Raw genomic sequence first — 25,679 nt, 5'->3', positions numbered from 1 at the left:
CATGTTAACAGGAAACAGGGTTAGAGAGCAGACAACCGGTCTGACTAGAATTCGCCAGGCTGGAATTTCCCAATCCTAGCAAGCCTGAGGGCAGTGCAGGAGACCAGGGCATATTTCATCCCTTATCTTCAACCGCATAAGACAGACACTCCCAGAGCGGCCATTTTACAGACCTTCCCCTGGGAATACATTCCTTTCCCAGGTTTATTCCTTGCTGGGAAAAGAATTCAGTGATATTTCTCCTATTCGCCTTCTGCAAGAAGAGAAATATGACTCTGTTCTGCCCGGCCCCACAGTCAGTCAGACCTTATGGTTATCTCCCTTGTTCCCTGAAAATCACTGTTATCCTGTTCTTTTTTAGGATGCCCAGATTTCATATTGTTCAAACACACATGTTTTACAAACAATTTGTGCAGTTAACGCAGTTATCACAGGGTCCTGAGGTGACATATATCCTCAGTTTACGAAGATGACGGGATTAAGAGATTAAAGTAAAGACAGGCATAGGAAATTATAAGAGTATTGATTGGGGAAGTGATAAATGTCCATGAAATCTTCACAATTTATGTTCTTCTGCCACGACTTCAGCCAGTCCCTCCATTTGGGGTCCCTGACTTTCCACAACAGATCACAAACACAGTGGGCTTAAAACAATGTGAATTTATTATCCTATAGTTCTGGAATAAAAATACTGGGCTAAAATCAAGGTGTCAGCCTATCTTCCTTTTGGAGGCTCTAGGGGAAAATCTGCTTCCTTGCTTTGTCCAGCTTCTAGAGACTGCCTGCATTCCTTGGCTTCTGGCCCCTTCTTCCAGCTTCAAAGCCAGAACTGTGGCATCTTCTCTTTTCTCTGACCTCAGCTTCCATCCTTACATCTTCTCTCTCTGATTCTGATGCTTCTGCTGATCTCTCACAAGGACTCTTCTGATTACATTGGGCCCACCAGGATAACTTCCCCGTCTCAAGATCCTCAACATAATCACACCTGCAGAATTCCTTTTACAGTGGAAAATAATATATTCACAGGTTCCAGGGATTAGGATATGGACATCTTTGGAGGGCCATTATTATTATTATTATTTAATTTAAAAAGAGACAGTATCTCACTATATTGCCCAGGCTGGTCTTGAACTCCTGGGCTCGAGTGATCCTCTTTCCTCAGCCTACCAAAGTGTTGGGATTACAGGTGTGAGCCACTGTGCTGGCCTGGAGGCCATTGTTCAACCTGCAAAAATCTGCTGTCTGTTCCCAAAGTTTTATGTCTATCTCAACTGCATTGACCCCATTCTTCAAAACTCTCAACCCATTACAGCAATCAACCTGAATCCAAAATCTCATCTAAGTCTTATCAGGTCAAAAGTTTCATTTCTCTTCACATAAATCATCTAATATAGGCATAGGTGAAGCTCTGGGTATAGTCCAGTGTGTGGCACAATTTCTTTCTATCTGTGGACCTATGAAGCTAGCAAAGAAATTACCTGCTCCCAAAATACAAAATGAAACACACTCCACCAGGGTAACAGCACTCCCATTCAAAACGAGAGAAGAATGAAAGAAAAAAAAGAGTTCCTGGTCCCAAATGTTTTCTAAATCCAACCAGAAAAACTCCATTAGGTTTCAAGGCATGGCTCTCAGCTCTGCCTTCTGAGCCTATAAGGTCTGCTCTCACAGTCATCTTTCCTTTTTCATGAAGGGTAATACTTGTTTGCAGCTGTAGTTTTACCCATCTGTTTCTTGTCTGTAGAATTTTGGGGATCTGACAGCCTTCTTTCATTTTGTTCTCTCTGTCCCTTTCAGGTCAAGCTGGCAGTGTTTTGGGGGACATACCATTTTTAAAAGCCTTGTGAGTTTCCTGTGTATGTCACACCGACTCACTCCATTTGACCATCAGGCCAAATCAAACCTATTGCCTTTTTTTGTAAATGAAGTTTTATCGCAACACAGACACACCTACCTGTTCATTTACATATTGTTGATGGCTATTTACATGATATAACAGAGTGAAGGGTTGCAACAGAGACAGTGTGGCTCACAAGCTGAGACTATTTACTATTTAACCCTTTTCAGAAAATGTTTGCTGATGACTGGCCCAGAGCCAAAACCCAAATAAGTAGTAGTTTTTAAACAAATGACAGGCTTGGGTGGGTTGCAAAAGTGGGGCCGCTTGGAGGTTGTGAATATTTCAGATGTTGTGCGGGAGGTGTGAGGAGAAAAGTGAGAAGAGGTGAGGGACGAAGGAAGAGGAATTGAGAAGCCATGGACTTCAGAAGTAAACTTGATCTCTGCGAGTTGCCTTGGAAGCCTGGGGCCGGGGTCATTAAGCAGCAAGATTACCATGAAGGAAAAGAGTGAATCAAAAGAAAGTAAGGGGAGAAATTCAAACTGGGCTCAATTGTGACAGAAAAGAAAAATTATACCTAGAGCAGTACACTGAGTCCCTTAGTGTGAAAGAACCACATTGCCTCCTCCTCATCCTCCCTCTGAAAAGAAGCCCGCTGTGCACACCTATGGGACAGCATTTGCTTAATTCTATGTGCCAGCGGCAGCTTCCCAGTAACCCTTCTCCCCTTCACTTTTGCTCCGTGGAAATGAGAACACACCAAGGGTGACGTTTGTGTGTGGGTTTTGGCGCTTTCACAAAAAGCTTGATTAGCCTTATTTAGAATATGATTACTCCTTCAATCCCTGTGCATAAATGGATTTCAGGTAACCATGCCTGTCACAGGCCCCTGCTCGCCTGGTTACTGGCTTGAGGTATTCTTTGGTTTAAACAAAGCAGGACAAATAAAGAGCAAAGACCCACTAGGGGCCCTAGACGTTCATAGAAACCGATTTTGCCTTAAAAAAACAGCTCACTGTGGGAGTTGTAAATAGGAAGAAATGAACCATTTAAGAGAGTCTTTGAGACTACTGCCTGTTGGAATGGAACCAGTTTGGGGTTTGGGGTGGAGGTGGCATGTCAAATTTGCGGTTACTGCCTAAACACACACAAACTGTTTCAATATCAGATTTGAATATGCTGCAACTGCCCCCCGCCAAACCCCTGCCCAGGAGTATTTCCCCCAACAAACAGCTAAGCCAAGAACCCCAGGACAATTTGCTCTCTGTGCTGATAGACTATCTGGGGTTTCTAAAGCAGGCGATGTATTCTATTTCAGGAAATCAGACCAAATAAAAATCATTCCAATTAAAAAGTGCCACTGGGCAAGTAGAACAGCAAGTGCCCACCTCACACAAAACAGACCAACCACAAAGTGCAGGCTTTCATATATGTTGTTGATGGCAGAGTCACTGCCTTAGAGCCTTGAGTTTATTCAATGGGATAAAAGTTGCCTGGTAAATTGGGCTGAGAGGATTTTTTCCCAGAAGGCCATCACAAGGCATTTTGATGTACTTATCATTTACAAGAGCCCAGAGGACTAGAGGAATCTAAAAGTGATTTTGATTTCAAATACTATAGAACCCAGTTATTATATAGCTTATTAATACTGAGCTTCAAATAACCATCAGATATATTCTGAGATACACACATACGCACACACATACACATATACACACACACACCCTCTGTACAGGCTTGCAATATGAGGCCTGTGATGGTGATGTCTCATCTTATTAGGGAGTCGGGTTCTAAATTTCTACAAAGATGAAAATTGTGTACGGTTAAACGTGCATTTGGAAAATCCCTTCAAATGCCCACTAGCACAGTGAGGTGCTTGTACCGTGGGAGGTAGGAAGTAAATCTGATTACTTCAGCTCTCACATGTCCCTTGCAGGTGAGGATGGGCAGAACCAACACCCTGTCAGCCCTCTTTCTCACTCTTCTTGCTGAGGGCATGGAGATGAAATCACTTTAGTCAACTGTATAGGTTATATAATTTCACCTTGATCAGCTCACCCCCCAGGAGGGTTAGTCCTCTCTACAAATACAAAAGCCACTTGGGTCTTTTTTGTAGGAAAAATTCCTCACTACCTGGTAAGGAAGACCCTCCATTGTCTCATCCACTAAAAACACTCCCAGTGTCTTCCATCCCTTTTCCTTCCTCTTTCTCTCCTAAAAAGACTGACTTCGGCTTTTGAAAATTGGTGAAGCCTTCTCTCTCTCCCTCTTTTCTCTCTTTCTCATTAGCATTTCTAAGTGTAATGTTCAAAGCTTCCAATGGGGACAATGCCCTGAAATTTCAGACAGCTCTAAAGGACCCCTTCCCACGCTGATGTAGGCACTGGAGTTTTGAATTAGCAATTTCCCAGCACAACCTGAATTCTAGAAGTTAGACGTTACAAGTGGATTGATGAACTTTATTATTCAGACCTTTTTAGTTAAAAGTGCCAGAAACCAACTCAAAGCTTAAGTAAAATGGGGAAGTTTTTTTGACTCATGCGAGTGAAAATTTGAATGTAGTATTAGCCTTGGGATGCTAGTGAATCGAACGACAAGGATCTCTTTTCCCTCCCCTTGCCTTCCTCTTTTCCACTGTCCCTTCCTCCCTCCCCATCTCTTCTTCTTCCTTTCCCCCTTTCTCCCTCCCCTGCCCAGTCTTAGCTTCTCTTTTCTCTGTAGGTTGGGGCTGATTCCCTCATACAAGAAGACTCCATTCATTTATGGGGTTGGGTGAACTGCATGCTTCACTCACATCATCACATCTTAGGGCCGTCCGAGGAAACAGTGATTTCTCTCTTCTGGTACCCATAGGTGTGTCAACAAGAAGAGTCAAACTCTGTAAAATATTTGAAGAGATTTATTCTAGCCAAACATGAGTGACCAATGGCCTGTGACACAACCCTCAGGAGATCCTGAGAACATGTGCCCGAGGTGGTTGAGCTACAACTTGGTTTTCTACATTTTAGGGAGACATAAGAAGATCAATCAATACATGTAAGATGTGTATTGGTTCGGTCTGGAATGGCAGGACAACTGGAAGCGGGGGCGCTCACAGGTCATAGGCAGATTCAGACTTTTTGATTAGCAATTGGTTAAAAGAGTTATTATCTAAAGACCTGGAATCAACAGAAGGAATGTCTGGGTTGTGATAAGGCATTGTAGACACCAAGGTTTATCATGTAGATGAAGCCTAGGGTGGCAGGCTGCAGAGAGAATAGATTGTAAACGTTTCTTATCAGACTTAAAACATCTGTTCTATCAGTCTTAAGTTTGAGTTGATGTTAATGCTGGTCAGGTGAGCCTGAATTCCAAAAGGGGAGGAAGGTATGGTGAAGCATGTCTGACTCCCTCTTCCCATCATGGCCTGAACTAGTTTTTCTGGTTAACTTTGTAATGCCTTGGCCAAGAGATGGGGTCCATCAAGATGGTTGGGGGACTTAGAATTTTATTTTTGGTTTACAGATGAATCCCAGACAAGGATTCTGATAGGCTGGTCTGGTCACAAGCTTCCTTAGCCCAGTCACAGGGGCTGAAGGAAGAAGACACTAGGATTGGGCAGACCTCGATCCCATACCCACCGTTGTGGCTTACGGGAAGACTGAGGAGTTTAGCAGCCTGACAGACACCAGACAGCAGTATGCAGTGTGCCAGGCATGGTGGCTCATGCCTATAATCCCAACGCTTTGGGAGGCCAAGGTGGGCAGATCTCCTGGAGTCAGGAGTTTGAGGCCCAACAAGGTGAGACCCCATCTCTACTAAAAATACAAAAATTAGCTAGGTGTGGTGATGTGTGTCTGTAATTTCAGCTACTGAGGAGGCTGAGGCAGGAGAATCACTTGAACCCTGGAGGCAGGGCTTGTCCTGAGCTGAGATCACACCGCTGCACTCCAGCCTGGGCAACAGAGTGAAATTCTGTCCAAAAAAAAAAAAAAAAAAAAAAGAAGAAGAAGAAGTATACAGTGACAAGGATTTTCCCAAAGAAAGATAAAGGGAGAGTGCAAGTACAAATGTAAAGAAGAAATAAGCGCTATGTGGAAGAAACCACATATGTTCACCTCAGGGTCCTAAGAAAAATCAGAAAAAAAACAAAAAAAAACAGACCATCTCACTCCTACCATCATACATTCAACCAAACATCCTAATGGGCCTGCAGATCAAGCTGACCTTACCAGCACTGTGTATGATATTACCTTGCGACTAGTATCAGTCTTAGCAACCGGCCCCAAATAGTCATCTTTGAGCAGTGATCCACAACTTGGAGAAGGCATGAAAACTAAGTTTCTCTGATTTGAAAATCTGCTCACTTTGTAAGTCAGGATTTTGCAAGTTTTCTAATTATAGTGGTTTACCCTTAAAGCCAAACAAAACCAAAAAACCAATGTCATAATTGCATGCCATGCTTGAAGCAATTATTTTTGGCAGCTCCAGGCACCACCTCCGTTCTCCGGCATCCATCACAGCGTGGATTGAATGTCTGCAGAGCAAGCATTCTGCTGCCATTCCAGACCAAAAGTCATGCTAATGTCTCTGTCTGTTTTTTCTCTTTATCTTTCTTCTTCCCTCTTTTAAAGTCTGTGTCCCTAGACAAGCAGCATCAGCATCTCCTGGGAACTTACTTGAAATGCAAATTCTTGAACCCCTTCCCAGACCTGCTGAATCTGAAAGACAAAGTAGAGACAGCAGCAACCTATGTTTTCACAAGCCCTCAAAGGGATCCTGAAGCACCCTCATGTTTGCTGAATCCCACCTTATGTAATGCCCTATTGTCACACTGACTTCAGAGCTATGCACACATATGCTTCCTCTTTTTGTTTCCTGCTCAGAATCTCCCCATGGTCCAGATAATAAATTACATACTCAGTTTAGCCATTCAAAGACCTTGGCAATCTCATTTTCCTAACTTATTGCTTATTAATGTATTCATTGTTATGAATCTTATTTATTTACTGAGCATTTAGAATGAGCCAAGCACTATACAAGGTCCTTAGTATACCTTGTGTATTAGTCAGCTTAGGTTGCCATAACAAAATACCATAGCCTGGGTGGTTTAAACAACAGGTATTTATTTTCTCACAGTTCTGGAGGCTGGAAGTCTAATATTAAGGTGCTGGCTAATTCTGGTTCTGGTGAAGGCCCTCTTCCTGGCTTGTAGACAGCTGCCTTCTTGTGGTGTCCTTGTATGGTAAAGAGACAGAACTCTCTCTCTCTCTCTGTTTTTTCATCTTCTTATAAAGCCACCAATCCTATCATGGGGGCTCCTCTCCCTTGACCTCATCTAGCCTTAATTACCTCCTGAGAGTCTTATCTCCAAATTCGACACATTGGTGGTTAGTGCATCAACATGAACCTAGGGGGTATGCAGTTCAGATCATAGTATGTTGATTTATGTAAACCTTCCAACAAGCTGTGAGATAAGAATCACTGAGCCCATTGGCTGTTGAGGAAACTGAAGCTTAGAGAAGCCCAGGAAGCTGCCTAAAACCAAAGTTAGTAGGGGGTGGTGTCAGAGTCCAATCCTGTGGAGGCATTCTTCTCCCGCACAGCATTACTCCCACGACCTGTTCTCTCCGTTATCTATGGCTGCCCAGGTGTCCAGACGTGCCCCTGCCTTCCCTCCTGGACACCTTGCTCAAACCACCCCTAAACCTGGATCTCCTCTCTGGGCTCCTTTGTCTAAATGTATTGAGTCCTGGAAAACAAATCCATCTTCACCGGCTTCCCTGATCAGAATCATTTTCTTTTTCTTTTCTTTCTTTCCTTCTTTTCTCCTTTTTTGCAGCAAGTTTTTCATTCCTTTTATTTCTAACATTATTCTCAGGGCTCCTCTGTCCCTCCAAATTCTCTTTGCTCACCCCAGGCAGTGCATGCCTCTCTAAGTTCCTTGCTAACTTCACTTCCAATAGCTCAAGGGAGATCCCTATGGAGCATTATTGATAACAGGATTATTAGTGTTTCTAAATATTTTGGAAATGTCCACCACATTCTAGCAACTACAGGTTTCTGCAGACACCCAAAGTCTTGTTTGGAAAGAGCTGATGACCCAGAGTCAGCAGATTGAAACTCAAAGCAAAAGGTTTATTTGGCCAACGGTTTTCAAATCCTTTCTGTCTCTCTCTTTCTCTCCCTTTTTTTTTCTTTTTCTTTTTCTTGTCTTTTTGTTTGTTTGTTTTAGGGATAGCAGAATCAAATGAAGCAATGATAGAAAAAGGTAAGTTGGACAGAATAATGAGTGGTGCCCTCACTCCCAGTGGTCAGTTCTGATATCAGTATGACAACAGAGTAGTATATAAGGCAGAGGTTGGCAAACTATAGCATGCATCACAATGACCTGGAGTGCTTGTGAAAGCACGATTGCTGCTGCACCCATTCCCTTTCAGATTGACAAGAACTGGATGGGGCCCAAGAATATGCATTTCTAATCAGTTTCCAGGTGATGTCAATACTGCTGGTCCAGGGACCACACTTTGAGAACCACTGACCTAAAAGGCTTCCTTACTCTTGTTGGAGATTTAGAAATAGGTGAGCATATATATATATCACTGAGATGCTTTGGCTATGGTATGAGTAAACCTACCTGAATGTAGTTTAGGCAGTAAGACATCAAAGGAAGTCTGAAGGTAGCATCCATGGATAGCTCAGCCAATGATTGACTTCAATAAGGGATTAGCCTCTCCCTGTCTTTCTGTCCTGCCATCCTCATCATGTTGGCTTTGTTCTTGGGCTTGTCTCTTCATTATTCCAGAAAGGATGAAGGCTGCCACTATTCCAGTTATCACATGTGAACCCACAAACATCAGTCTGAAGAAGAGATGGGGTTTTCTTCCTTGTGGGTTTTTTTTTTTTTTTTTTTTGGAGACAGAGTCTTGCTGTGTCGCCCAGGCTAGGGTGCAATGGTAGGATCTTGACTCATTGCAACCTCCACCTCCCAGGTTCAAGCAATTCTCCTGCCTCAGCCTCCCAAGTAGCTGGGATTACAGGCATGTACCACCATGCCCAGCTAATTTTTGTATTTTTAGTAGAGATGGGGTTTCACCAGGTTGGCCAGGCTGGTCTTGAACTCCTGACCTCAAGTGTTCCACCTGCCTCGGCCTCCCAAAGTGCTGGAATTACAGGCGTGAGCCACCGTGCCTGGCCCATGTGTCTTTTTATTCAGGAGGAACAACTCTCCCAGAGGTGCCCAGAGGATATTCCATTAAATCCCACTCACTACGATAGTCATGTACCCACAGTTGCTGGCAAGGGCAATGGAATTACCATGATCTGGTGAGTCCAAGCGATATCCCTCCCTGGGGCTGGGGAGGAGCCCTGTGCCCCTGTCTCCCTGGCCCGCCAGCAGATTGTAGGGGAGGAAAGAGAACCGGCAGTGCAGGCTTACAGAGCATTGAAGCAGCGGTAGCTGCATGGGGAGTGACCCCCTCCTCACTTCCAAGAAGAAGCCAGAGCCACAGCTGTGATGGAGAGAGCTGGGGCCTGGCCACGCTCCTGGAAAACTGGCACCAGGAGCTGCCACACCTGGGTGGGGGAGAGGCAGGCAGATCCTTTTCTCTGGCCATGCTAGCAGCGTGGGGGTGAGGCCTCCAGGTACTTGTTCACACGTTGGGCATCAGCGGGTCCACATCTTGCAAGGGGTGAGTGCCCGATGGACTAGGGCCAAGGCCTGGTTGACGGTCGGCCTGTGGGGCCCGGAGTCACTCACAGTTGCGTCTCTTTGTTCTGAACATCCATTCTGAGTCGCAGCCCAGATACACCTTAGGAAGGGCTGGGTCCCATTACCCTGTCCCTGAACACTACTTATTAAGACAGCTGATGAGCCTGGCTCGGTGTGTGATGGAGGCCCCTGGGAGTCAGCAGAGCCGAGCACATAGCACACAGCACACATCAGGCAGAGCAGGCCAGAGATGGTCAACTCTTGAACTTAGCCAGCTAAAAGAAAGTGGGAAAGGTCCTTGGGGGAGGCAATTGACTGTGTCAGCCACAATCACCTACTCCTCCTTCTCTGCAGATCCCACTAGGGGAGAAAATAGACACAAGGGGGTAAGGGGAATAAAGTATGGATCAGGGCTTCCTGGCACACTGCATTGAAGGATGCCTGCGGTGGACATCTGCAACTTTTCCTACCCAGTGTCCGCCCGCTCCTTTCTCCTAACAGCACCCAATTTTCCTCTGGGGAACCACTCCACCCCCATTTGGGTGGTCTTGGTGGGTCAAGCAAGGTGCACTGACTTCACCTGGCCTTTCCCATCACCCAAGCTTGGCCAATCTGAGTTTCTATCCTGGGGATTTCAACCTTGAGCAAAACAACACAAGAGCAGAAAACATTTGAAGTGGGCAGGTGTCCTCCCCTCTCTGGAAACAGGAAATAAGCATCCCCCACTTACAATCGTCTTCCTCCTCCTCCTCTTTTAGATATAGCATGTGCAGGTGCTCTGTGGGAAACTTTACATGCATGGTCTCAACTAATGCTAGCAACAATCTTATGGGTGACTACCATTACCTCCATTTTACAGATGAAAAGCCAAAGCTTCAAGAACTTTAAGGATCACAGAGCTAGTAACTGGTAGATCTTAGATTTGAATTTATACCTATAAGATTATGAAGCCCTGTTTTTCTTGTTCTCCTAGAATATCAGGAGAAAATGAGCTCTCCCCAGGCAGCACTGTGAAATGGCTGAAGGTCTTTTATCTTCTCTGTCCATATACGTGGGAGTCTTAGCGCCTACACTGCTGTCTAATCCAGGCTTGTTAGGGCTGGGCAGTGTTTCACAATCCTCCCAGATAGCTGGCAGTAAGATGTAAATGACACTCATAGGGGCCCTCACGGACAGCTGCTTGGAGACAGTCTGTGTGTAATATGGATAGAAAAAGAAGCACTGCTGATAGTATCTGAACCTCTGGATCTGGCAATACCTGAAGTCCAGACTCCTGAACTTCATTTTTGCATAAGTCAGTTTGAATTGGGTTTTATTGCTTACAACTGAAAAAGTTTTAGCCAGTGTTTCTTAATCACTTTAAAAAATGGAGGAAGGCAGAAGTGGCTTCGCTAGGGAAGCTTCCAGCGTGGAGATGGCGCAAGCTGGACATGGAGCAGCGGTGCCCAGGGTGCCGGCGGGTCCTGGGAGTCCCCAGCGGGAGCAGCAGTGGGCAGCAAGTGCAGCCGCTGGGGAACCAGCGCCCAGCCCCATGGTCCAGGCTTCACAGCAAAGAGGAGAAAGGGAATTGCAAGCCCAAAACCCAGGACGAACAGGAGATCCCTTTCCGGCTCTGGGAGATTATGAGGAGCCGCCGGGAGATGAAAAATCCGACCGGTAACAAGAAGAGGAAGAAAGCGGCCCAGGTGGCCTTCAGAAAGACATTGGAAAAGGAAGCAAAGGGAGTGGAGCCCAACATTGCCGTCCCCAAGTTCAAGCAGAGGAAGGGGGAGTCCGACTAGGCCTATATCCAGCGCGTGCAGCAAGAGGCCCAGCACATGCTATTCCTCAGCAAGAGCCAGGCCACCCTGCAGCCAGAGGTCCAGACAGCTCCCAAGGAGAAGTCTGAGCTGTAAAAAGCAAAAAAAGGGTTCCAGAAGCGACTACTAGATAAAGTCTGGCAGAAAAAGGAGGAAAAGACGGCAGACAGGCTGGAGCAGGAGTTACTCCGAGACACGGTGAAGTTTGGTAAGGTTGTCCTGCAGGGCCCAGAGCTGACTACCAGGCCCTGGAGGAGCCTAAGCAAGGACCAGCCTGGCAGAAGATCGCAGATGCTGAGGATGCTTCTGAGCCCCCGCGGTGTATTCCAGCCTCTGACTGCCTCCCTGGCCTACCAGCGGATTGTGGGGGAGGAGAGAGAGTGGGCCTTGCAAGCCTACAGATGTTGAAGCAGCCGCGGTGGCTGCATGGGGAGTGACCCCCCCCCACTCACTTCCAAGAAGAAGCCAGAGCCACAGCTGTGATGGAGAGACCCGGGGCCTGGCCACGCTCCTGGGAAACTGGCACCAGGAGCTGCCACACCTAGGTGGGGGAGAGGCAGGCAGATCCTTTTCCCTGGCCATGCTAGCAGTGTGGGGTGAGGCCTCTAGGTACTCGTTCACAACGTTGGGCATCGGCGGGTCCACATCTTGCAGGGGGTGAGTGCGCGATGGACTAGGGCCAAGGCCTGGTTGACAGTCGGCCTGTGGGGTCACTCACAGTTGCGTCTCTTTGTTCTGAACATCCATTCTGAGTCGCAGCCCAGGTACACCTTAGGAAGGGCTGGATCCCATTCCCCTGTCCCTGAACACCACCTACCTCATGAGGCTGGCTTGGTGTGTGACCGAGGCCCCCTGGGAGTCAGCAGAGCCAAGTGCACAGTGCACATCAGGCAGAGCAGGCTAGGGGCAGGGAAGATGCACCTGGGCCAGGGCTGGTGGGCACATCTGGACCACCTGCGAGGACTCTGCAGGGGACTGTGACTACAGGCCAGTTGTGAGTAGTCCCCTGCAGAGGCTACCCACTCAAGATTTGGTTGGGGTGGAATGTGATGACAGCGCATACACCAAGAAGGTGGGAACGGGGGCCGTGCGCGGTGGCTCATGCCTGTAATCCCAGCACTTTGGGAGGCTGAGGCGAGTGGATCACCTGAGGTCAGGAATTCGAGACCAGCCTGGCCAATATGGTGAAACCCTGCCTCTACTAAAGATACAAGGAACAAACAAACAAAAAACAGTGTTGTCAGCCACATGACAGGGCTCTGAGAGAGCTGGGCAGGCCCAAAGTGGCTTGAGAAAGTAAAGGAAGGATCCTGGCCTGGGCTCAGGGTCACAGAGTGGGGCCCAGTGGGAGTTCCTGCTGAGGGCAGGGCCTTGCCAGGCTTCAGTCTTCATCTGGTGCCAAAGGAGGGAGAGCCCAGGCTGTCAGCATCTCCAGATGAGGGCAGAAGGGAGAGGCTTAAACCCAAGTCACAGATCTAGCAATGGAGTCCGCCTTCCCAGCACCGTTTGGGAAGGGAGGAGGCTTCTGCCGGGCCGCAGCACTGTCTGGGAAGTGAGGAGCGCCTCTGCCTGGCCGCCCCACAGTCTGGGAAGTGAGGAACGCCTCTGCCGGGCCGCCCCACCGTCTGGGAAGTGAGGAGCACCTCTGCCCTGCCCCGCATCGTCTGGGAAGTGAGGAGCACCTCTGCCCTGCCCCGCATCGTCTGGGAAGTGAGGAGCACCTCTGCCCTGCCCCGCATCGTCTGGGAAGTGAGGAGCACCTCTGCCCTGCCCCGCATCGTCTGGGAAGTGAGGAGCACCTCTGCCCTGACCCGCACCTTCTGGGAAGTGAGGAGCGCTTTTGCGGGGCAGCCCCACCGTTTGGGAATTGCGGAGCGCCTCTGGCCTGCAGTCCCACTGTCTGGGAAGTGAGGAGCGCCTCTGCCCGGCTTCCGCACCGCCTGGCAAGTGAGGAGCGCTTCTGCCCGGCCGCCGTGCAACTCTCTAGGTGTGAAGTGGCAGCCTTATGTGTGATCTTTCTGCCCTCCCCAAGTTTGCGTTTTCGACATTAAAGTTTACTTTTAAATTAAAAAAAAAAAAAAAGATCCCCCCCAAGAATTTTTACACAATTTTTTTCTTTATTGTCTGTTCCCCTCACCATGAACTTTTAGCACCACAGATATACTCTGTATCTGTTTATGTACAGTATGTATATCTTTGTTTATACATAAAAAGAGTAATTTTTTTTCATTCCTTCCAAGAATGAATGTTTTGCCTGGTTGGGATGGTATTGGCCCTGCTGAGATTGCATGGCCTTGACTAGTGAAGATGGCCCTCAATGATCCTCACCTCCTGGCATTCATGCCTTCCCACATTTAATCAGGGCTTGCCTGTGTAGATGGTATACCATGGTGGAAGTGATGATTTGTGACTCTCAAAGCTAAGTCATGAAGGCTTTCTAGCTCCTGTCTTGCCCTCTGCTTGGATGGTTCGGCCTGGGGGAAGTCAACCAGCATGTCGTCAGGACACTTAAGCAGCCTCTGCAGGGAAACTGAGGCCTCCTGCCAATAGCCAGCACTAAGCTGCCAGCCATGTGAGTGGGCCACCTTGGAAGTGGATCTTCCAGCCCCAGTCAAGCCTTCAGATGACTGCAACCTCATGAGAAGTTCAGATTCTGGACCTCCCAGCCAAGCTGCTGCACAGGAACTGTGAAATGTAATAAGTGACTCTTGTTTTAAGCCACTAAGCTTTGCCATGATTTGTTATACAACATTAAGTAACTATTAGGTTGGTATAAGCACTCTTCTCCATCATATATACATATATGGAATGGCTGGGCACTGCAGCTCATGTCTGTAATCACAGCACTTTGGGAGGCCAGGGAAGGAGGACTGCTTGAGCCCAGGAGTTCAAGACCAGCCTGGGCAACATAGGGAGACCAAAAAAAAAAAAAAAAAAAAAAGAAAGAAAAACAAAGAAAGAAAGGAAGAAAAAAAGAAAAGAAAAGAATACATATGGAATGTACAAGTGGGGGCTGGGTAGTGTATAGGTATGGAATAACAACAAAATGTTTAGGAAATCAGAGATTCTATCAACATACTGCAAGGCATATTACAATAAACATTAAATAGCTTGTTTAAAAAAAAAGCTAGTGAGAGAAATATTCCACCTCCAAGTGAATTCAACAAGCCTTTGCCATTACTTACTCTGTGGAAGGCACTGTGTGAGATACTTAATATATTAGTGTCCTGGGGCTGCTGTGACAAAGGACCACAAACTGGGTGGCTTAGAACAACAAACATTTATTCTCTCACAGTTCCTCCCTGGAGGCTGGAAGTCTGGAATCAGGGTGTCAGCAGGGCTGTGCTCTTTCTGAAGGCTCTAGGGGAGATCTGCTCCATGCCTTTTTCTGAGCTTCTGGTTTTGCCAGCAGATCTGGAGTTCCTTGACTCATGCAAGCATCGTCACTGCAATCTCTGCCTTTGTGTTCTCCCTGTGTGTCTTCACATCATCTTCCTTCTGTGCCCGTCTGTGTCTGTCTCTCTTCTCTTGGATTAGGGCTCACCCTAATGACCTCATTTTAACTTGATTACATCTGCAATGACCCTATTTCCGAATAAAGTCATACTCACAGGTACCGAGGGTTAAGACTTCAATACCCTTTGGTGGGTACACATTTGAACTCTTAACTAGAGATAGCTGAGAGAATCAGATTCATTCTTGACCTTTTAGAATACAAACCATGCTGACTAGAGACCCATGCATAACTAGCAATAACCCACGTTGCAAGGGCAAGCACAATTTGGGAATGCCTCGTGGGCAGAAGCGCAGTGTCACTAGCCTTCAGAGGATGTGTAGAATTTTGACAGTTGGAAGCAGGGCAGATGACATTCCAGACAGAAGCAGAGTGAGCAAAGGCAAGAAGGCCAGAAGGCAGAAGAACTCTTAAGGGCTGAGGAGCTGCTCTGCAGCTGAGCAGGAGTGAAGATTTGACAGCGAGGTTGTCGCCAGGTGCAGGAGGTATTGATTGCTAGTCTAAGGAAGTTGCACTAGATTCTTGGAACAGACGCTATCAGTATCTGAGGTCAGGTGAAGGTGGGGAGTACGAGTCTGGGTGAGGCTGCTCCCATTGCTCAAGGGCAAGCCTCAGGAGAAGGCTGCAGATGTGAGCCTTTACCTGCAGCAATGCAGGCAGCGGCTTGGAAATGGGGGTAGAAAAAAGACCCCGTGGGATCTGGGTGGGGCACGCCAGCCTCAGCTACACTAGGGAAAATCCAGGTGCCTAGGTCTTGGAGCAGGTGGAATGAAGGACATGGAGATTTGGAGCCAGGTCTGGGCTGAAGTTGTATATCAGGGATTCATCCCAATACAGAAGATGTTAACAGCTGGTAGTGGAGGAGACCACTGAGACAAAGCATGGGGACTTCAAAGACAAGGACAGAATGAAGATGGGGGTTGCAAGAAACTGAATTAAGGAGATCAGTGTGCCTGAACTCTTTTAATTAGGCATCTGCAGTCACTAGATAATTACCACCAAGGGTGAAAGCTAGTGCCTTGGGGAGTTTCAATAAAACTTGTCCCCAAATCTTCAACATGCTTTAGGGGCAGGAAAAAAAAGTCACACGGCTCCCACATGGCTGAGGTTCATTTTACTAGGGGGCATTTGAGAGATACAAAGTCCTTACTCAAAAAAGTGACCAGGGTTAGTTGAGAGCTTGGGCTCCGGGGTTGGATGCTTAGATCTGGATTTCAACTTTACCAATCATTTAAGTGGGAGGCTCTCACCAAGTTACTTATTGATTTGAGCCTCAATTTCTTCCTCTGTAAAAGATGAAGAATAACAGTACCTATCTAAAAGAGTTGATAAGAAGATGCACTGGGATACTACATATAAAGTGCTTAGGACAATACTGTGCTTTTAATAAATGCTGAATAAGTAATTGTCACATTTAGTCATGTACTATGGCCAATGGGGGGTGGTATTTGTGGTTGGGCTGGAACTTAGGGCATCTCTCAAGTCACCTCCACAGTGATAAAGGGCAGCAGCTCTGGAGCCAAACTGTCTGAGTTCCAATCTTAGCAATGCCACCTGCTAACTCTGAGACTCTATGCCCTGGTTTTCTTATCTGTAAAATGGGGATGTAAATGGCACCTACTAATCTTGTGGGGTTGTTATGCACATTAAAAGAACCCGTGCATGTAATATGCTCAGAATGGTGCCTGACATGTAGTGAGTGCTCAAGAAGTGCTTATCATAATGATTATTATCCCTGCTATTCCTTCTTCTAAGCTCAGACACAACAATGGCCAACCTCACAATGCACACAGCTCCATCCAGTAAGCTAGGATTCCCAAATGGAATGGTCACCAAAGATGTTACACCAGACAATTTGGACCTTAAGCAGAGAAGAAAATAATATATATTATTTGCTGCATGGCTCTAGCTCACATCTCTGTGTGTGGGAGCCCGCATTTATCAGATGGTCTCTAGAGAAACTCTTCACTCTGCAAGGCTCTCAGTTGGGAGTGAAGCCCTGATTTTACCATATTTTAGAGTAACTCACATAAACTCTGGGGTCCAAGTCATTCAGTCTTTAAGCAATAGCCTGTCAGAAGAAGCACAGAGACAAAGCCTTAAGTCATCTTTGAAGGAGGTTGAAGGGGCTCCCGTCCACCTGACAGGCCTTCTTTCTGTGGCTGGAAGTGGCCCTGGAACCTCTGACCCCTTGCCCATTTTCAATTCTTCATTTTCAACTTTCTACTCCAGCTTTTGCAGACATTCAGGCTTCAAGGTCCCTGTCTTTGAAACCTATTCTTCTTCCTTCCCCCTTCCCAGACCTGTCTCTCTTCTTCATCCTCCTTCCCAGACCTCCTGATGCCACAGCATGAAGTCTTGGAATGGGCTGGCTGAACTGACCCTCATTAGAGTGCCACGAGGAGGAGGAACTGAAAGGTGAAGACAAAATTCCCCTTGGACATAGGGATACACTGGGGGCGAGGGAGGTGGGAGGCCCTTACGTGCTCTTATCTCAAACCATGCTCTCTGCTTCTCATGGGCACCAGCTACACCCATCTCCTTATGTGGCCCACGTAGGCTGCGTGCTCTTCCAATTATCTGCCTTTACTTATACAGCTCCCTCTGCCAGTAATGTTCTTCTCCCTCTCTTGTTACATCTCATTCTTCAAGTTTCAGCATAAACACATCCTTTTCAGAGAAGCCTTTGCAAATCAACTTCTCCAAGTTGCCCCATCCCTCTCCCCGTTTTTCTCTCAGCATTCTCTTAGTTTGTCTTCCCTTTGTAGCATTTACTGTAATTTGTGGTTCTTTCATTTGTTTACTTTTTTTTTCTATCAGCCTCTTCAGAATCCAAGCTCCAAGTTCCATGAAAACAGAGACATTACAGAAGCATCCCCAGGGCTGGGCACTTAGTAGGGCTCTCAGTAAATAGTTATGAATAAACAAATAACGGAATGATTGTTTTACATCTTCAACTCACGATCAGTGTGACTCTGGAAAACTCAACCATTCTGGGCTTTATTCACAACTAAAGGGATGGCAAAATTTACTCTTCCTCCAGAGGCGGTCGTGAGGACCAGCCCCATAAGGCAACCACAAAACACCTCAAAATGCAAAAAGCTTTACTATGTAGAAGTATTAGTGAGCCTTAAAAGCTGAAAGTTTGAAAAGATGTAAACAGCACTGAATGGTGCGTGTTGCTGTGTAGTAGGGTACATTTTGTTGGTGCATTCTCTTGTTTTGAGTTTTCACCCATTTCACCCTGCCCTGACCCACAGTATTTCCGAAGGAGCACACCCAAGGAGCAGTGTGCAAGTAGGCAAATCATCTGCCGCTAACTGCTGCCCCTCACCTACTGTCAGCTGCTGTCTACATAGACAGCAGCTTTCCAAGAAAAATATACATCACTCTCTACTGCTGGTCTGGCTTGTCATTATCATATTGTTCAGCTCTAGCCCCATTAAACATCCCTCTGACTGCAACTAAACGGTCTACAAGGCAGAAACCTCGCCTGGCCTTCCCAGAAAACAGGCAAGGTTTTGCAGAAGAGTGGAACGCTCTGCCGCCATCTCCACCCTAAAGCAGAAGAAAAACAACCTAAGCCCCCAGCCTCGTCACACTACAGTTTGGCTATTATTTAACTGACTAAATGCCCGCTTTTCATATTTGCACCTGGAGTAACAAATCAATCTCATCTGCTTGCCAAGCGCTCTCCTGCCTTGTGATTAGCAGGCAGTGCTGAGACTGACAGAGAGGTGTTGGGGCCTGGGCTAACCCTCTTGCATCCTGTTCTAGCACCTAAAATTGATCTTGCTTCTTGCATTTCTCCTCTCCTTTCTTCCCCACTCATCTATTTCCCACCCCACAGACTGCACTTATTTAGGGCTTGGGAAGACATGGCCATGTCCTTGATTTATTTCAAATGAGCGGAAAATCAATAATCTAGATACATCCCCTGTGTGCCTGGTTGAATGTATCTTAATTTTGTCCCATCCAGGGAGGGTAGCACTGTCTCTCTGTATGCCTGCAGCATCCACAGGAAAAAAGACTGGTGGATTACCACCACTGCAGAATGTTCTGGAGCAGTACTGTCCAATAAACTTTCAGCAATGATCAGGCTATTCTATATCTGTACTGTCCAATATGGTAGCCACCAGCCAGTGACACATGGCAATTGAGCAGTTGAAATGTATGTAGCTAGTGCAACTGAGGAGCTGAATTTTTAATTTAATTTAAATCTAAATAACCTCCTATGGTTAGTGGCTATGGTATTGAACTATGCAGTCCTGGAGCAGGGCTTTTCAAACCTGTGTGAATAGGAATCTTCGTGTTAAAATGCAGATTCTTCTTTTTTTTTCTTTTTTTGAGACAGAGTTTCATCCTTGTTGCCCAGGCTGGAGTGCAATGGCACAATCTTGGCTCACTGCAACCTCTGCCTCCCGGCTTCAAGCGATTCTCCTGCCTCAGCCTCCCAAGTAGCTGGGATTACAGGCATGCACCACCACACCCGGCTAATTTTCTGTTTTTAGTACAGACGGGGTTTCTCCATGTTGGTCAGGCTGGTCTTGAGCTCCCAACCTCAGGTGATCCGTCCACCTTGGAATCCACACAAGTTTGAAAAGCCCTGCTCCAGAACCTCACAGTCTAATACCATAGCCACTAACCACATGAGGTTATATAAAAAGGAATGAGATCATGTCCTTTGCAGGGACATGGATGAAGCTAGAAGCCATCATCCTCAGCAGACTAACACAGGAAGAGAAAACCAAACACTGCATATTCTCACTCATAAGTGGGAGTTGAACATTGAGAACACGTGGACACAGAGAGGGAAACAGCACACACCAGGGCCTGTTGAGGGGTAGAGGGTGAGGGGAGGGAATTAGAGGACAGGTCAACAGGTGCAGCAAACCACCATGGCACACATATACCTATATAACAAAACTGCACGTTCTGCACATGTATCCCCCTTTTTTAGAAGAAATAAAATAAAAAACAAAATAAAATTTAAAAGAACAATAAAATGCAGATTCTGAAACAGTAGATCTGGGAAAAGGCCTGAGAGTCTGCATTTTTAACAAGCTTCTCAAGGATGTTGATGCTACCAATCTCTGCTCCAGCCTTTGAGTAGCTGGGGACTGGACTGTTGGTTCTCAAACTTGATTGCACACTGGGCTTCCCAGGGGAGCTTTAAAAAATACTGATGCCTGGGTCCCGCCCGAGTGACTCTGATGTAATTGGTGAGGGTGCAGCCTGGGCATCTGGATTTTTTAAAAGTCCCAAGAGGATTCTAGTCAGCAGCCTTGGCCACTCACACTGCATTGCAAATGACCTAGTTAATGCTTTTTAAAATAACCAGTCATCGCAGAGAACAGAGCACTAGCTTATACTAATCTCTGAAGGGATCTTATTGGTTCATGGCCAAATCTTCAGGGAGTTTAGACTGATTTTGCCCATCCTGACTAGAATGGAAGCAAGCTTTTTAAGGTCAATCCAATCAGATCATGTGCAGCTCTGGAGATGGGGTGGGGTGGGGACTTGGGAGTTGGGAGGTCTGTAAGAATCATCCCAGGAGATATCCAGCCTATATCTGCCAGTTCTATCCTAGCCCCAACCTGGAATTCTATGTCACTACAAAGCCCTACCTGTGCCAACCCCTCCTAGTCCTTCTACCAGAGACTAAAAGCCACACGGATTTCAGACCTTAGGCTTCTGGACCAAAGTTCCTGCATTTGAACTCTAATTCTGCTGCTCATTAGGTTTGTAACTTGTGCAAGTTACCTACACTATCTGGGCCTTGATTCTCTCATCTGTAAAATGGGAATACGTATAGTACCTTTCTCCCAGACTTGTGTGAAGGTTGGCCTAGTTCCCAGCACTGTGTGACAGTTCTAAGTGTCAGCTTTGTCATTAATCCCTCCCCGCATATCTTTTCCATCCTCTGTGCTCGAATCCCACTGAACTTCTAGTTTTTTTGTTTGTTTGTTTGTTTGTTTTTGATATGGAGTCTTGCTCTGTTGCCCAGGGTGGAGTGCAGTGGTGTAATTTCAGCTCACTGCGAGTTCCACCTCCTGGGTTCACGCTATTCTCCTGCCTCAGCCTCCCGAGTAGCTGGAAATACGGGCGCCTGCCATCACTCCTGGCTAATTTTTTTTGTATTTTTAGTAGAGACAGGGTTTCACTGTATTAGCCAGGATGGTCTTGATCTCCTGACCTCGTGATCTGCCTGCCTCAGCCTCCCAAAGTGCTGGGATTACAGGTGTGAGCCACCGCACCCGGCCTCCTTCTAGTTTCTTAAGCCCACCATGCTCCTGCTCACCCAGCACACTGGCATATGCTGGTGTTTCCTGCACGGATTTATTTCCATCTCCTTTAGGCTTACTTGATGCCTCCCAACTTTCCTTAGATCAGCCCAACTATCACTTCCCTTGGAAACTCTCTTGTCTCTAATCCTTCTCAGCCCACGCTTATTAGCACTTAGTGTGGTCAATGTTTAATCATTCAATACACATTGTTTCAGCACCTACTATATCCCATGCATTGTTTTCTACTCTGGGAATTTTGTTCTCTGCAGAGAACAATAAAAGATTTTATGAAAAGAAAAATCTGTATTCTTATGAAGCTTACATTCTGGGAGAGATGGTCCATAAACAGAGAAGTATGCTAGAGAGATAAAAAGAGCAGGAATGTTGACAGAGTGAGTGGCCAAGAAGGCCATAAGTGAAGAGGGATGATTGTGAAAAGGCCTAGAGGAAGTATGGAGGAAGCCGGGCAGACACCTTGCAGGGACAAGCATTCCAGGCAGAGGGAACAGCAAGTGCAAAGGCAAAATTGCAACATCACATTTTGTGTAATCATTGGATTAATCTTTAATGCATCAACACAGATCACAAACTCTATGGCAGAGGGCAGGAATCATACTTTTTTGTTCTTAGCACCCAGCTCCTTGGCATGTAGTTAGGCACTAAATATATGTGGAATGAATCCACTCACTGAGCATTCTGGAATTTCTAGAGAATGTGTGTTAGGGATAGGGGTGGGGAGTGGTTTGTATTCACTCAAGAATCTTTCATCAATATCAATACCTGTCACTTGTTGAAAATAACTGTGTCAGGAGAAAAATCTCTTGAAATGGAATACGGTTCTTTTCTTTTTCACATTTCCTTTAAATGGTCTCCCTTCTACCCAGCCAGAGGGATCCATCACACTGGAGAGGATTAGGACTGTGTGGCAGGAATGCAGAGAGGAAGAAAGAGCTGATGTTCAGATTTCAACTCCTGAAATAGGCACTCGAAGCCCATTTCCGAGAATTCAATAGGCATGAAAGGCAGTGCTTCTGATGTACAAAACTGGTGTTTGTGAAAGGAAAACATTTAATACCTTTATAGAAATGGGTTTTTTCTTCCTCCATATGAAAAGGTAAGGCTGTGAAAGAGGAGGACACACATGTATCTATAAGAAATAGATTCCAAAGCAAGTAGATGCCATAGGGAACCCAGACCAGCTGGGAGGGAGAAGGGTTGGAGGGGTTGGAGGGGTTGGAGAAGGGGGAGCTGCAGGGCCCTGGAAGGTCTCTCTGAAGCAAGGCTTTAAGCAGTGAGCAGTGGCCTAGACCCCTTTATCAGTCAGCATCCCCACCAACTGCTCAACCAAAGAGACTTCAGTGGGGGGAACTATTGACAAAGGTGTGGGCAGGGGAAAGGAACCAGCAAGGGAGGTTGTGGCACTCAGACACCAGCAACCATGGGAAGCCCTTATGTTCCTCAGCCTGCAGGGACAAGGGGAGCGGGGCCATGACTCTGATCCCAGGAAGAGCTGTCAGCGCTACTGCCTGAGCCATGGTGCTGAGGCAGGGAGGGAATGGGAAAGGATTAACCCCACCTACCTCTTCTCCCACCCTCAGAACTCCCGAGGGCTCCTCCCAAAGACCAAGGCACCTAATGTATGGCAGGTCCTTTGGGATGCCCCACACCATGCCCCCTGGGTCTGCTTCTCATAAAGTTCAGACTCTCGCAACAGCACCCCACCTCAAGTGCACCCACTTTCTGCTCAGGATCGTCCTTGAAGACAGGGAGGCCTCTCAGCCAGTGCATATGTGAAGCCCAGAAATGCAGGGCAGTGAAAGCCCTCACAGGCAGCTCTGGTTCTGTGCGGCCCGGGAGCTGATGGACAGATACTGCCCAGTGAAAGGCTCCAGGCATCTTGTACCCATCTCAGAGGTCCTAGCAGAATCTTTGTCTCAGACAACATACCCTTAAATTGACTCTCCCTGCTTTCCTGTCCTCTTTCCCTGCTCCCTGTCTCTGAGTCCTGAGATCAGCTCTACCACAGGTTGGGTTCTCTGCAAGAAGACTCTGAGATGGAATATGGGGTGCAAGGTGTTTATCAGGGAATCAATGCCTGTGAAAGGAATGGGGAGGAAGTAGATTTGGGCAGAGGGAGAAGCTGAGATGTGATGCAGGGATATAGGATCAGCCAAGCCTTGGGTAGCCCAGCAGGTTGCTGGGAGCATGTCCTGAGTCTCCCGTGGGATGAATGGCCGGGCTTCTGTGCCCCCATGCAGATGAGGATGTGAGCAGCCCAGGAGGGCGTGTTCCATGGCTGTCTCTGTAGTTGAGGCAAATCCTGAAGGAGCCAACAGGGGGGCAATCAGTCCCTCCTGGAAGGGGGCCTGCATGGGGAGCTCCACATTCACCATAAGCTCCCCAAGAAACAGGCTGCCCTCACATCCTTATCTGGGGCTCTGCTTTTGGGAGAGCCCAGATAAAGACACTGGGTGAGGTACTGCCGGGGTCAGCATCCCAGGGCACAGAGAGGATAGAGAAGGGCAGAGAACAGATTTGGGGGTTGAGGGAAGCACATCCATTCGACAAGCACAGCTGACATCCAGTGCTGGAGGCCCAGAGGTGCCCAGTGTGTGCAAGGCTGCCCTCCTGCCTCCTTGCTGAGTGGACACCCTCCCCCTCTTCTAGCACTCAGAGGACCCCGCCCAGGAAAGCCTTCCTGCTTTTACTAGGGAGGAACAGAAACTGCTTGATCTCCCCAACAAGTGCCACCTGAGCTAGAGGGGAGTAAAATCTACCCTCATTTGGGGACTGTCTTATTTATATCTTTTACAACATTAAACAGAAGAAAGCATCACTTAGCAGGTGCCCACCCTGATATCCAGCACCACCCTTTGCATTTGCGATGATTACCTCCTTTAACACAGGTGGAAAATGTGACTCAGAGAGGTTAAGTAACTTACCCAAAGTCACACAGCCAAAACCCAACAGAGCCAGGATTTAGAGACATTCTGATTGACTTCACATTCCATGTAGATGGCACTATGAGGCACTGTCGCAGAAAGTTTTCTGCACACATATTCCCCCGTCCTACTCTCCAAGGCAGAGCAGAAGCCTGGGCTCTGGGCTTTTCTGGTTTGGGATGCCTTAATCAGACCTCCAGCCCAAGCCAGTTTTCAGCGGCTTCTCCCGCGTTCCCAGCCTGTCTTCAATCACGCCGCAGCAGCCCCTACCTTGTTCATCACCAGCTTTCCTTCTCGTGCCTCCTCTAATTTTGCTCCATATCCTTTATGATAAGCCATTGCATAGAGGGTGATTTACAGCCTCCACTCTCATCTGCCTAGGGTTTAAAAAAAAAAAATAGAAGAATTAAATTGGATCAAGCGCTCCAAGAACCTGTCTCTGACTTCAGCCTCTCTCGTTTACCCAGTGATGCATCACGCTGTGTTCTAATGGCTTCCTAATGGGCAACTTAATCTGTCATTAAACCCACTCACCAAGCGCCCCTTGCCAGACTCCTTGGCCATTGGTCTGCTTGCTGAGCCACGGCGTCTGTGGGGTGGCCCCGTCCTCAGATTGGCAGAAGTTCTAAAAGGAAGCGTATCCTTTCGTCTGGGGTCCCAGGCTCAAATGCCGACGGGGCCAGAGAGGTAAGAAAGGTGAGCAGGGCTGGGGGCTGGGACTCTGCGGCCGTCTAACGGGCAGCCCCTGCTCGGCCCCTGTCATCGCTGACTTATGGGGATCTGGGCCCAGAACTTCCCGTTTCTTGACACAAGTCGGAGATGTAGAAGTGTATGTATAATCTTCCCCTTTTAAAAATGTCAGCATCTATTTAAAAACATTTTTTTTAAACACTGGGCAGGCCAAATAAAACATGGCAGCCGGCAGCTTTGGTCCCCACTGTCAACTCCTTCTTAGAGAGACCCCGAGATACCCCCCTGTGCTGCTCCCGGCCCCGAAGATTGCCTACAGCTCTGCTCAGCACGGGTAAGAGAATAATAAATCGGCCACTTCACTATCCAATTAACAGCCGTTGCTCCCCGCTGGAGGAAGAAAACAAACAGGAAGACCCTGCCCTGTTTTGTTTAGGATCAAACTCACCTCTGTACCACCTACCGGAGGGACTCTGGGGTTTGAGCTCTGGGGACAAGCGCGTACCCCTGGCTCCGAATGAGCTCCTTTTACGTGTAGGTCCTGGGCACCAAACCACAGCCACCACAAGCCGCGGATGCTTCCCCAGCGGGCCCCGGGAAGGGAAACTCTGTGCAGGGGCAAAGCTGAGTTTTGCAACCAGTGAGCCGGAGCCCGGGGGGCGTGGCCAGGCTGAGGGGATGCGTTGTCCTGGTAACTCGTAACTTCCAGAACCATCCATCCTTTGGGGACTTCCTCTATGGGGCTGAAGGGCTTTCTTTCAGTCTCTCCTCAAGCCCTGTCAACAGCACAGCAACATATTCCCTTAAAATCCTGAAAAGGTGCCACACTTGAGAGGCAGTGTAGAGTGTGAACCCTGGAACCAGACCACATAGGATTAGGTGAAAGGCACTTAGCTTCCGCGGGAGCTGGAGCAAGA

At 47.3% G+C, this 25,679-nt stretch overlaps 1 long non-coding RNA gene and 1 pseudogene across 2 annotated transcripts in view; one reads left to right on the top strand and one right to left on the bottom strand.

The window, feature by feature from the left end:
- LOC129033702 (uncharacterized) overlaps positions 1-25,376 on the bottom strand; it is a 64,623-nt gene extending 39,247 nt beyond the window's left edge. For both annotated transcript variants that reach the window (XR_008501654.2, XR_010125629.1), the window contains exons 1-2: positions 25,211-25,376; positions 24,343-24,449 (exon numbers count right to left, since the gene is read on the bottom strand). This is a non-coding gene — a long non-coding RNA (uncharacterized LOC129033702). The remainder of the gene's footprint in view (positions 1-24,342; positions 24,450-25,210) is intronic.
- Positions 10,897-11,812, top strand: LOC129033701 (coiled-coil domain-containing protein 137-like; annotated as a pseudogene).
- Positions 25,377-25,679: the final 303 nt, after the last annotated feature.

The sequence above is a fragment of the Pongo pygmaeus genome, chromosome 2 (assembly GCF_028885625.2).
Source record: "Pongo pygmaeus isolate AG05252 chromosome 2, NHGRI_mPonPyg2-v2.0_pri, whole genome shotgun sequence".
In the NCBI taxonomy this organism is placed as follows: Eukaryota; Metazoa; Chordata; class Mammalia; order Primates; family Hominidae; genus Pongo; species Pongo pygmaeus.
This window is presented reverse-complemented; position numbering and strand designations above follow the sequence as displayed.